This window comes from Bombina bombina, chromosome 8 (assembly GCF_027579735.1).
Source record: "Bombina bombina isolate aBomBom1 chromosome 8, aBomBom1.pri, whole genome shotgun sequence".
Classification (NCBI taxonomy): Eukaryota; Metazoa; Chordata; class Amphibia; order Anura; family Bombinatoridae; genus Bombina; species Bombina bombina.
Genome location: NC_069506.1, coordinates 231115341 through 231128996, shown reverse-complemented (window position 1 = coordinate 231128996; position 13656 = coordinate 231115341).

Sequence of the window (13656 nt, the reverse complement as noted above, 5' to 3'; positions counted from 1 at the left end):
TTAGCAAAAAACCTAACACCTGCGATCGCAGAATAAAAAGCTTTGTAACGCAGCCCCATTGATGTCTATGGGGGGAAAAAAGTTATGTTTAAACCTAACACCCTAACATAAACCCCAAGTCTAAACACTACTAATCTGCTGCCCCCGACATTGCTGACACCTATATAAAGTTATTTACCCCAAATCTTCCGCTCCCGATATCGCCACCACCTAAAAGTTATTAACCCCTATTCCCCTGCACCCCAACATCACCACACTATAATAAATCTATTAACCCCTATTCTGCCACCCCCGACATCGCCGCCACTAAATAAAGTTATTAACCCCTAAACCTCTGGTCTCCCACATCACTACCACTAAATAAACCCCTAAACCGCAAGCCCCCCACATCGCAACAACCTTAATTAAACTATATTAACCCCTAAACCTAACCCTAACCCTAAGGTAGCGCTAACCCTAACACCCCTAACTTTAACATAATTAAAATAGAGTTAAATTAAAGTTACAATTATTAACTAAACAATACCTATTTAAAACTAAATTCATACTTACCTGTGAAATAAAACCTAAGCTAGCTACAATATAACTAATACATAGTAATATAGTAACATAGTAGATAAGGTTGAAAAAAGGCTAAAGTCCATCGAGTTCAACCTATACAAATCTAAATTACTTACAAAAAGCTCCAGTTAAGCTTAAATAATCCCACTAAAGGTGACTCATTTAATACTAGCAATCATATCCATGAATTTTGTTTATATACAGAAATGTATCCAGACTATTTTTAAATGTATCTAGGGTATTGACATTCACTACCTCCTTTGGTAATGAGTTCCACAATTTTATTGCTCTTACAGTGAAAAAATAGTTATAGTGTAGCTAGTTTAGGTTTTATTTTTATTTCACAGGTAAGTTTGTATTTATTTTAGCTAGGTAGAATAGTTAGTAAATAGTTATTAACTATTTAACAACTACCTAGTTAAAATAAATACAAACTTACCTGTGAAATAAAACCTAAGCTACCTTACACTAAAACCTAAAATTACAAAAAATAACAAACGAAATTATCCAAAACAATAAAAATTCTAATACCCTTTAAAAAAAAAAAAAAAATAACCCACAACAAAATAAAAAACTTTATCCTATAATAAACTACCAAGGGCCCTTAAAAGGGCCTTTTGTGGCCCTTAAAATGGTCTTTTGTAGGGCATTGTCCTAAAGATATCAGCTCTTTTTCTACAAAAGAAAAACAAATATCCCCTAACAGTATACAAACCCCTACCCCCAAACCCACAAAATAAAAATAAAGTAAAACCTAATCTACCCATTGCCCTGAAAAGGGCATTTGTATTGGCATTGCCCTTAAAAATAAAAAATGGCTATTCTAAAAAGAAAAACCCACCCCAAATGAAAAAAAAATTACACAAAATAACAAATTAATTATCAAAAATAATAACAATTATTCCTATTCTAATACCCATTTAAAAAAAAAAAAACACCCCAAAATAAAAAAACTAATCTATAATAAACTACCAATAGCCCTTAAAAGGGCCTTTTGTAGGGCATTGCCCTAAGTTAAACAGCTCTTTTACCTTAAAAAAAAAATACAAAGACCCCCCCAACAGTAAAACCCACCACCCAGCCAACCCCCCAATGTATGTGTGTATATAGGTATATGTATATATATTGGCACACACGTTCACGAAGGAATGTCCCTCCTTGATATTTTGGAATGTTGGGAGGTATGTTTTACTGATGGCCACCTAAATTTACACTGCAAAAATAGATACGACACGCACTAACGTCCTCCCGTGCTCTGGCCCACCCTTACCCCTTGTGTTCCAACCGTGACCCCATGCTGCTACTATAAACATGTAGTCTGAAGAAATAGAAATGTTAAAGTGACACTGACATTAAAGCAACTTTTATTTGTTGCATCTAGCAGAGCACATATTAAATGTATTATTATTTTTTAAGAGACTTTTTTTTCTGTAAAGTTTTTGTGTTGCCAATATCCTAGTAGTGAAACTTCATGCGCAAGGGTTAATGTATTTTATGTGGTTCAGCGTTGTCATGCTCTGCTTATCTGACAACAAAAAGGAGCTCATGGTACAATTCTCAGCATTTTCTGCTAAGGTTAGTAAGGACTTACATTTTGCTGTGTAGTGTGTGTTGTGTGCCTGCATGTATGTGAATGTTGTTTAGTGTGTTTTGTGTGCCTGCATGTATGTGAATGCTGTTTAGTGTGTGTTGTGTGCCTGCATGTATGTGAATGCTGTGTAGTGTGTGTGTGTTGTGTGCCTGCATGTATGTGAATGCTGTTTAGTGTGTGTTGTGTGCCTGCATGTATGTGAATGCTGTGTAGTGTGTGTGTTGTGTGCCTGCATTTATGTGAATGATGTGTAGTGTGTGTGTGTGTTGTGTGCCTGCATGTATGTGAATGCTGTGTAGTGTGTGTGTGTGTGTTGTGTGCCTGCATGTACAGGGAGTGCAGAATTATTAGGCAAATTAGTATTTTGACCACATCATCCTCTTTATGCATGTTGTCTTACTCCAAGCTGTATAGGCTCGAAAGCCTACTACCAATTAAGCATATTAGGTGATGTGCATCTCTGTAATGAGAAGGGGTGTGGTCTAATGACATCAACACCCTATATCAGGTGTGCATAATTATTAGGCAACTTCCTTTCCTTTGGCAAAATGGGTCAAAAGAAGGACTTGACAGGCTCAGAAAAGTAAAAAATAGTGAGATATCTTGCAGAGGGATGCAGCACTCTTAAAATTGCAAAGCTTCTGAAGCGTGATCATCGAACAATCAAGCTTTTCATTCAAAATAGTCAACAGGGTCGCAAGAAGCGTGTGGAAAAACCAAGGCGTAAAATAACTGCCCATGAACTGAGAAAAGTCAAGCGTGCAGCTGCCAAGATGCCACTTGCCACCAGTTTGGCCATATTTCAGAGCTGCAACATCACTGGAGTGCCCAAAAGCACAAGGTGTGCAATACTCAGAGACATCGCCACTGAACAAGACACACAAGCTGAAACGTCAAGACTGGGCAAGAAATATCTCAAGACTGATTTTTCTAAGGTTTTATGGACTGATGAAATGAGAGTGAGTCTTGATGGGCCAGATGGATGGGCCCGTGGCTGGATTGGTAAAGGGCAGAGAGCTCCAGTCCGACTCAGACGCCAGCAAGGTGGAGGTGGAGTACTGGTTTGGGCTGGTATCATCAAAGATGAGCTTGTGGGGCCTTTTCGGGTTGAGGATGGAGTCAAGCTCAACTCCCAGTCCTACTGCCAGTTTCTGGAAGACACCTTCTTCAAGCAGTGGTACAGGAAGAAGTCTGCATCCTTCAAGAAAAACATGATTTTCATGCAGGACAATGCTCCATCACACGCGTCCAAGTACTCCACAGCGTGGCTGGCAAGAAAGGGTATAAAAGAAGAAAATCTAATGACATGGCCTCCTTGTTCACCTGATCTGAACCCCATTGAGAACCTGTGGTCCATCATCAAATGTGAGATTTACAAGGAGGGAAAACAGTACACCTCTCTGAACAGTGTGTGGGAGGCTGTGGTTGCTGCTGCACGCAATGTTGATGGTGAACAGATCAAAACACTGACAGAATCCATAGATGGCAGGCTTTTGAGTGTCCTTGCAAAGAAAGGTGGCTATATTGGTCACTGTTTTTTTTTTGTTTTGTTTTTGAATGTTAGAAATGTATATTTGTGAATGTTGAGATGTTATATTGGTTTCACTGGTAAAAATAAATAATTGAAATGGGTATATATTTGTTTTTTGTTAAGTTGCCTAATAATTATGCACAGTAATAGTCACCTGCACACATAGATATCCCCCTAAAATAGCTATAACTAAAAACAAACTAAAAACTACTTCCAAAACTATTCAGCTTTGATATTAATGAGTTTTTTGGGTTCATTGAGAACATGGCTGTTGTTCAATAATAAAATTAATCCTCAAAAATACAACTTGCCTAATAATTCTGCACTCCCTGTATGTGAATGCTGTGTAGTGTGTGTTGTGTATATTGTCTGGCTGCACGTATGTGCTGTATATGTTGGGTGCCTGCATGTATGTGAATAAGAAATCGTGAGTGAAGGGGGGGTGGGCCTTTTTACACTAAAATGCCCGGGCCTTTTTTTGGTCCCAGTCCGGCCCCGGTGGGAAGGAAAGGGTTAAGTGAAAGGGAAGGTTAATACTGTCAGGGTGAGAAGGGGTAAAGTGGGGGAAAGGTAAAGTATGTGTGTGTGTGCAGATGTATGTAGCGAAGGCCTAAGTGTATATTTAATTAAACTATGTATGTATATGTGTGTACCTAAATAAATAAAAGTGTATAATATAGCTAAATATGAAATATGAATATGTTATTAATAAAAATCCACTAACAAGCACTATCTAAAACTCCCAGAAACACTCATCAATCACCCGAGCTCCAAAATACCTGTGCCTACCATGCTAAGCCGATCACAGGTGAAAAGATTGTGCACTACCGAAGCTTTTATATCGCTCAAAAAGGAAGAGGTTAGGCAGTTAGCGCATCCAGAAATTCCTTCCCTTAGTACAGTAGAGGAATGTATTTTAGCATGCTCCTTCAGACACATTAGATTATATTTATGAAGCAGCTGATGCTGCCTATTCCATGCAAGCCTTCTTGCTCGCCGGAAATGTAAATTAAGAATCAGCGGTCTTAAGACCACTGCTCCTTAACTCGTCCACCACATCTGAGATTGCGGATACGATCGGGAAGATTGACACCCCCTGCTAGCTGCCATTTGGCCGTGAATGTGCAGGGGGGCGGCATTGCACAGGCATTTCACTAGAAATGCTTGTGCAATGTTAAATGCAGACAGCAATCATGTCCGTCTGATGTGATAAATCAGCCCCATTGTACCAATACAGAAATAACTCCTGTTGGCTTAGAGCACATAAAGAAATATTTTACTCCTGTCAGCTTAGTGCACATGAAGGCCTCTATTTATCAAGCTGTCAACCGCAAATACGCTGGAATTCCGCAGCGTATTTGTGGCGAGCCTGATTCGCCTTAGTTATCAAAGGCTAGAGACTGGCAAAAGTAGAATTTAGTGACGTAACATACGATCCGCCAGACTCAGTCCGACACAGATCGATGGTTACGTCACTCCAGATGTTCCAAACGCAAGTTCGGCACAATCTGACTACTTTTGGAAGTTATCAAGATCCTACCAGGTATGTTTGCCACTTTTCCGGCCCAGCGTACCTGGTTTTCAATCTGCCGCCCTGGTGGCGGTGGATGCCATAGGAATCAATGCGAGTCTGACAGCAGCGAAAGCTCATGTTCGCTGCTGCCCGATATCCCATTGATTTCTATGGAAAAAGCCTACACCTAACACCCTAACATGTACCCCGAGTCTAAACACTACTAATCTGCCCCCCCCTACACCGCCGCACCTGCATTATACTTATTAACCCCTAAACCGCCGCTCCCGGACCCCGCCACAACTATAATAAATATATTAAACCCTAAACCGCCGCTCACTATAATAAAGTAATTAACCCCTAAACCTAAGTCTAACCCTAACCCTAACACCCCCTAACTTAAATATAATTTAAATAAATCTAAATAAAATAACTACAATTAAATAAATAATTCCTATTTAAAACTAAATACTTACCTATAAAATAAACCATAAGATAGCTACAATATAATTAATAATTACATTGTAGCTATTTTAGAATTTATCTTTATTTTGCAGGCATGTTTGTTTTTATTTTAACTAGGTACAATAGTTATTAAATAGTTATTAACTATTTAATAACTACCTAGCTAAAATAAATACAAATTTACCTGTAAAATAAATCCTAACCTAAGTTACAATAACACCTAACACTACACTATCATTACATAAATTAACTACAATTAAATAAAACTAATTACAATTAAATAAAATTAACTAAAGTACAAAAAAACAAACACTAAATTACAGAAAATAAAAAAAATTACAAGAATTTTAAACTAATTACACCTAATCTAAGCAATCAGCCAATAGGATTGAGCTCGCATTCTATTGGCTGATTGGAACAGCCAATAAAATGCGAACTCAATCCTATTGGCTGATTGGATCAGCCAATAGGATTGAACCATCTTCTTCCAAGCGGCATCTTCTATCTTCATCCGATGAGGACCGGCTACATCCTGAGGACCTCCACCGCGGACCCATCTTCATCCGGCGACGTCCAACTGAAGAATGACGGATCCTTTAAGGGACGTCATCCAAGATGGCGTCCCTCGAATTCCGATTGGCTGATAGGATTCTATCAGCCAATCGGAATTAAGGTAGGAATATTCTGATTGGCTGATGGAATCAGCCAATCAGAATCAAGTTCAATCCGATTGGCTGATCCAATCAGCCAATCAGATTGAGCTTGCATTCTATTGGCTGATCGGAACAGCCAATCGGAATTCGAGGGACGCCATCTTGGATGACGTCCCTTAAAGGATCCGTCATTCTTCAGTTGGACGTCGCCGGATGAAGATGGGTCCGCGGTGGAGGTCTTCAGGATGTAGCCGGTCCTCATCGGATGAAGATAGAAGATGCCGCTTGGAAGAAGATGGTTGCCAGTCCGGATCTACTCTTCTTCCCGGATAGGATGAAGACTTTGGACCCTCTTCTGGACTTCTTCAGCCATCGGATGATGGATGTCTAGCCCCCTCTTGGGTTGGATGAAGATATCGGAGCCAGGACGGATCGGTGTGATACCCGGTGAGGTGAAGACAAGGTAGGAAGATCTTCAGGGGCTTAGTGTTAGGTTTATTTAAGGGGGGTTTGGGTTAGATTAGGGGTATGTGGGTGGTGGGTTGTAATGTTGGGGGGGGTATTGTATGTTTTTTTTTACAGGCAAAAGAGCTGAATTCTTTGGGGCATGCCCCGCAAAGGGCCCTGTTCAGGGCTGGTAAGGTAAAAGAGCTTTGAACTTTAGTAATTTAGAATAGGGTAGGGCATTTTTTATTTTGGGGGGCTTTGTTATTTTATTAGGGGGCTTAGAGTAGGTGTAATTAGTTTAAAATTGTTGTAAGATTTTTCTTATGTTTGTAAATATTTTTTTATTTTTTGTAACTTAGTTCTTTTTTATTTTTTGTACTTTAGTTATAATATAATTGTAGGTAATTGTAGGTATTTTATTTAATTAATATAATGATAGTATAGTGTTAGGTTTAATTGTAACTTAGGTTAGGATTTATTTTACAGGTAATTTTGTAATTATTTTAACTATTTTAGCTATTAAATAGTTCTTAACTATTTAATAGCTATTGTACCTGGTTAAAATAAATACAAAGTTACCTGTAAAATAAATATTAATCCTAAAATAGCTATAATATAATTATAATTTATATTGTAGCTATATTAGGATTTATTTTACAGGTAAGTATTTAGCTTTAAATAGGAATAATTTATTTAATAAGAGTTAATTAATTTCGTTAGATTTAAATTATATTTAATTTATGGGGGTGTTAGTGTTAGGGTTAGACTTAGCTTTAGGGGTTAATACATTTATTAGAATAGCGGTGAGCTCCGGTCAGCAGATTAGGGGTTAATGTTTGAAGTTAGGTGTCAGCGATGTTAGGGAGGGCAGATTAGGGGTTAATACTATTTATTATAGGGTTAGTGAGGCGGATTAGGGGTTAATAACTTTATTATGATAGCGGTGCGGTCCGCTCGGCAGATTAGGGGTTAATAAGTGTAGGCAGGTGGAGGCGACGTTGTGGGGGGCAGGTTAGGGGTTAATAAATATAATATATGGGTCGGCGGTGTTAGGGGCAGCAGATTAGGGGTACATAAGGATAACTTAGGTGGCGGTCGGCAGATTAGGGGTTAAAAAAATTTAATCGAGTGGCGGCGATGTGGGGGGGCCTCGGTTTAGGGGTACATAGGTAGTTTATGGGTGTTAGTGTACTTTAGAGTACAGTAGTTAAGAGCTTTATGAACCGGCGTTAGCCCAGAAAGCTCTTAACTACTGACTTTTTTCTGCGGCTGGAGTTTTGTCGTTAGAATTCTAACGCTCACTTCAGACACGACTCTAAATACCGGAGTTAGAAAAATCCCATTGAAAAGATAGGATACGCAATTGACGTAAGGGGATCTGTGGTATGGAAAAGTCGCGGCTGAAAAGTGAGCGTTAGACCCTTTTTTGAGTGACTCCAAATACCGGAGGTAGCCTAAAACCAGCGTTAGGAGCCTCTAACGCTGGTTTTCACGGCTACCGCCAAACTCTAAATCTAGGCCTTAGGGTTTATTTTATAGGTAAGTATTTAGTTTTAAATAGGAATACTTTAGTTAATAATAGTAATATTTATTTAAATTATATTTAAGTTAGGGGGTGTTAGAGTTAGGGTTAGACTTAGGTTTAGGGGTTAATATGTTTATTATAGTGGCGGCGGTGTGGGGGGCAGGATAGGGGTTAATATGTATAATGTAGGTGGCGGTGGGCTCCGGGAGCGGCGATTTAGGGGTTAAACAATTTATTTAGTTGCGGTGTGGTCCGGGAGCGGCGGTTTAGGGGTTAATATATTTATTATAGTTGCAGCGGGGTCCGGGAGCGGCGGTTTAGGGGTTAATAACTTTATGTAGGTGGCAGCGTTATAGGGGGCGGCAGATTAGGGGTTAATAGCTATAATGTAGGTGGCGGTGGGGTCTGAGAGCGGCAGTTTAGGGGTTAATATATTTATTATAGTTGCGGCGGGGTCCGGCAGCGGCGGTTTAGGGGTTAATATATTTATTATAGTTGCAGCAGGGTCCGGGAGTGGCGGTTTAGAGGTTAATAACTTTTATTTAGTTGCGGGGGGCTCCGGGAGTGGCGGTATAGGAGGTAAAACAGTATAGTGTAGGTGCTTAGTGACAGTATAGCAAGAAAGCTGCGAATAAGCTGAAGAGCAGCGAGATCGATGACTGTTAGTTAACAACAGTCCGCTGCTCATCGCTCCGTACTTGGTGTGCGGCTTTTTGACAGCTTTCTTAATAAATTTGGCGAACGTATTCAGGTCCCCGGCGGCGATGTTAGGCGAGCGTATTGGTGCCGTCGAATGCAGGTAAGTAGACAGCTTGATAAATAGAGGCCGAAGAGTTATAGTAGGGTGCATTATGTATATTTTTTAAATAAATATTTAACGCACCCTAATAAAACTTATGTCGGCACACATGCAGATTCCTATGTTCTTCAATGTTGATTTGAATGATTTATTATATATTTTAAGAACCTCAAAATTAATTCAACTTGTAATATGAGCAATATTTATTGTGCTCGCTATCCATTAAAAGTATAGGTTGCACGCAAGCGAAGTTGGGTGCGCTAACCCGTCTCACATAAAGGCCATTTAACCATCAACTTGTAATATCAAGTTTTGCACTAATAATAGCTTGGTCAAGCCATATTACTTACCGCGGCCACGCTATCATTAGTGCTCCACTTGTAATCTGGCCTTTACCATCTTAAAACTATAGGCTAAAGGAACATTTTAATATAAATATTTCATGCTCTTAATATATATTTTTTAATTAGTGAGCCTAGATAAATATGGGCTAGATTACATTACTAACGATTGTGAGCTAAAGAACATAAAATAAAAATATATATATTTCATGATTCAGATAGAGTGTAACATTTAAAAGAAAAAAACTTTCCAATTTACTTCTATTATCAAACTAACCTAAATCTCTTGGTATCCTTTGTTGAAAAGCAGATAGGAAGTCGTGGGAGCTTGCATGTGACCGGAGCAATATATAGCAATAGTTTTATAACAATGTTATATATTTGCAGGAACAAACGTGGGGAGCAGTGTTTTCTGTCATGTAGCACTCCAGAAATGTGTGCACTGCCTATCCAGATATCGCTTCAACAAAGAATGAGATGGAAATAAAGAAAATTTGATACTAAAATTGATTGATTACTAAAATTGTTACAAAATTTTAAAAATATATGTTCTGTCTGAATCATGAAATAAAAATTGTGTGTTTCGGGGTGTGTCCAGGCTGCAGTCATGACAGTATGCAATACCAGAAGCTGCAAGAGATTATTTGGTAATCCGCCAATTATCATTGTAATCCTCTATCATCTGAATATGGAAGCAATATAACCAAACATATGAACGGCTACTGAACATGACTGTGTTTTGTGTGACATTTTGACTCTTGTGGACAGGTCTGGACCATTGAATCCTTGGTGGCAGCCTACTACAGATTCAACCTCACCCCCGGTTTGCCGGGTTGAACAGATGGAAGCATCTGTTATCATGGAGGAGCTGTATACTACTTTTTAATCTCTCATGGAGGACTTTGAGCACAAAATGTGCGCCAGACTTGAAGGCCTTACAGAGTTATGTCGTAACAACGATGCACCACTGTCAGGTACTAGAACAGTTGAGGCACCTGTCTTACAGAGTAATACTAACTCAAGCATGGAACAGTCTCCTTATACTCATAGAACAGTTGAAGCGCCTGTCTTACAGAGTAATAATAACTCAAGCATGGAACAGTCTCCTTATACTCATAGAACAGTTGAGGCACCTGTCTTATAGAGTGATACTAACACAAGCATGGAACAGTCTCCTTATACTCATAGAACAGTTGAAGCGCCTGTCTTACAGAGTGATACTAACACAAGCAAAGAACAGTCTCCTTATACTCATAGAACAGTTGAAGCGCCTGTCTTACAGAGTAATACTAACACAAGCATAGAACAGTCTCCTTATACTCATAGAACAGTTGAAGCGCCTGTCTTACAGAGTAATACTAACACAAGCATAGCATAGTCTCCTTATACTCATAGAACAGTTGAAGCGCCTGTCTTACAGAGTAATACTAACACAAGCATAGAACAGTCTCCTTATACTCATAGAACAGTTGAAGCGCCTGTCTTACAGAGTAATACTAACACAAGCATAGCATAGTCTCCTTATACTCATAGAACAGTTGAAGCGTCTGTCTTACAGAGTGATACTAACACAAGCAAAGAACAGTCTCCTTATACTCATAGAACAGTTGAAGCGCCTGTCTTACAGAGTAATACTAACACAAGCATAGAACAGTCTCCTTATACTCATAGAACAGTTGAAGCGCCTGTCTTACAGAGTGATACTAACACAAGCATAGAACAGTCTCCTTATACTCATAGAACAGTTGAAGCGCCTGTCTTACAGAGTAATACTAACACAAGCATAGAATAGTCTCCTTATACTCATAGAACAGTTGAGGCACCTGTCTTATAGAGTGATACTAACACAAGCATAGAATAGTCTCCTTATACTCATAGAACAGTTGAAGCGCCTGTCTTACAGAGTGATACTAACACAAGCATAGAACAGTCTCCTTATACTCATAGAACAGTTGAAGCGCCTGTCTTACAGAGTAATACTAACACAAGCATAGAATAGTCTCCTTATACTCATAGAACAGTTGAGGCACCTGTCTTATAGAGTGATACTAACACAAGCATAGAACAGTCTCCTTATACTCATAGAACAGTTGAAGCGCCTGTCTTACAGAGTGATACTAACACAAGCATGGAACAGTCTCCTTATACTCATAGAACAGTTGAGGCACCTGTCTTACAGAGTGATACTAACACAAGCATGGAACAGTCTCCTTATACTCATAGAACAGTTGAGGCACCTGTCTTACAGAGTGATACTAACACAAGCATGGAACAGTCTCCTTATACTCATAGAACAGTTGAAGCGCCTGTCTTACAGAGTGATACTAACACAAGCATAGAACAGTCTCCTTATACTCATAGAACAGTTGAAGCGCCTGTCTTACAGAGTAATACTAACACAAACATAGAACAGTCTCCTTATACTCATAGAACAGTTGAGGCACCTGTCTTACAGAGTGATACTAACACAAGCATGGAACAGTCTCCTTATACTCATAGAACAGTTGAGGCACCTGTCTTACAGAGTGATACTAACACAAGCATAGAACAGTCTCCTTATACTCATAGAACAGTTGAAGCACCTGTCTTACAGAGTAATACTAACACAAGCATAGAACAGTCTCCTTATACTCATAGAACAGTTGAGGCACCTGTCTTACAGAGTGATACTAACACAAGCATGGAACATTCTCCTTTATTTGAGAAAGAGCGACTACAAGCTAGTACTGGGCAAGAAGAAAAATCGGGAGTTACCGGTGAATCAGATGGCTTTCAGGAGTGTGACTTACTTCCACCTAAACTCTACAAAGGAGGAGACCAAGAGGCCCTCAAAAGACCGCTGCTCCATAACCCTGTCCGCCTGCTCTGAGCAGGCGCACAGGAATCGCCACAATTCAACCCGATTGAGTATGATCTGGTTGATTGACACCTCCCTGCTGGCAGCCGATTGGCTGCGAGTCTTCAGGGGGCGGCATTGCACCAGCAGCTCTTGTGAGCTGCTGGTGCAATGCTGAATACGGAGAGCATATTGCTCTTTGATACATATGCCCCCAAGAGTCTTTTATCGATCAGGGTCTGCTAGACAGAACCTTCAGCAATTGTTTTCTTGATGGCTGCCACGACATGTGTACCTTGTTTTATGTAACTGCGCAGGGGAGAGAGGCTGGCTCCCATGCGTGTAACTCCTCTGTTTTTTGGCACAATATTACTGGCCTGGCAGATATGATGACAATCGCAAAGATGGCAAATTCCCTGAACTGTCTGATCTTCTGTTCATGGAAGAGTGGACCATTTGGTAATTCTCAAGAGTCCAGAGCCTGGTACAAAGTCACAAGCTATGGTTCAGAGGTCTTGCCTGCACATATTCGTAGTGTCTTCCTGCATCGGGTTCAGGCATCGGATGAGTATAGAGACATTTGTAGTTCTGCCTGGCCAAGTTGGAGAGATCTCCTATGCTTTAATTTGGCAGAGTCGCTGCTTTTTATTTCCCTGTGTGTATGGATTTGTTAGATAATATTCATATACCTACTAATGAGGATTTATTAGTCTGATGCTGAGTATCATAGTTTAGAAATTATAATGTGTTACATTTATGGTGCTGTATACCCTTCCAAAGTGGACAGCTTTACATGTTTGATGTGTATGCGCAGTAAGACTTGATAGCTGGCCCATATTGTAATTGTCATTGTATCTATCCTTAATTTAATCCCTGTGTGTTTGTGTTCACTACTGTTCATCTGACAGCACCGTTTACAGCTTGTATTGGGTTCATATGAAAGGGGCACATTGTCTATTTGATATGTAAAATAAGGTGTAAAAGTCATACACAGAAGAGCTGGAGCATACTCTGAAGTCTAACATATAGTTATATGCTCTACATTTATAAATAGTTCTTACTATAGAAGTGTGGATAGCATTATGGATGCACATTAGTACTGCTTTCATTACCCCCAGCCTTGATGTGCTATTATAGTTGTTATATCACTCCTCCTGCTGTGGACCATTTATATTGTTTATGTTCTGTGGGTCAGTACCATACATATATGGGACTATGTTTGATTTAATGCGGTTTTAGTGCTTGTCTGCAAAGACTTAAGTTATTCTTGACAGCCGAATTGTAGATATGAGCTGTTAGTGGCACTACTGTTTCACATGGAAATTAATATCAGTTAGAAGATATAACCTATATCTTGCTAGTTCTCTAAATAAGGGAAGGTTAAAATAGAGTTT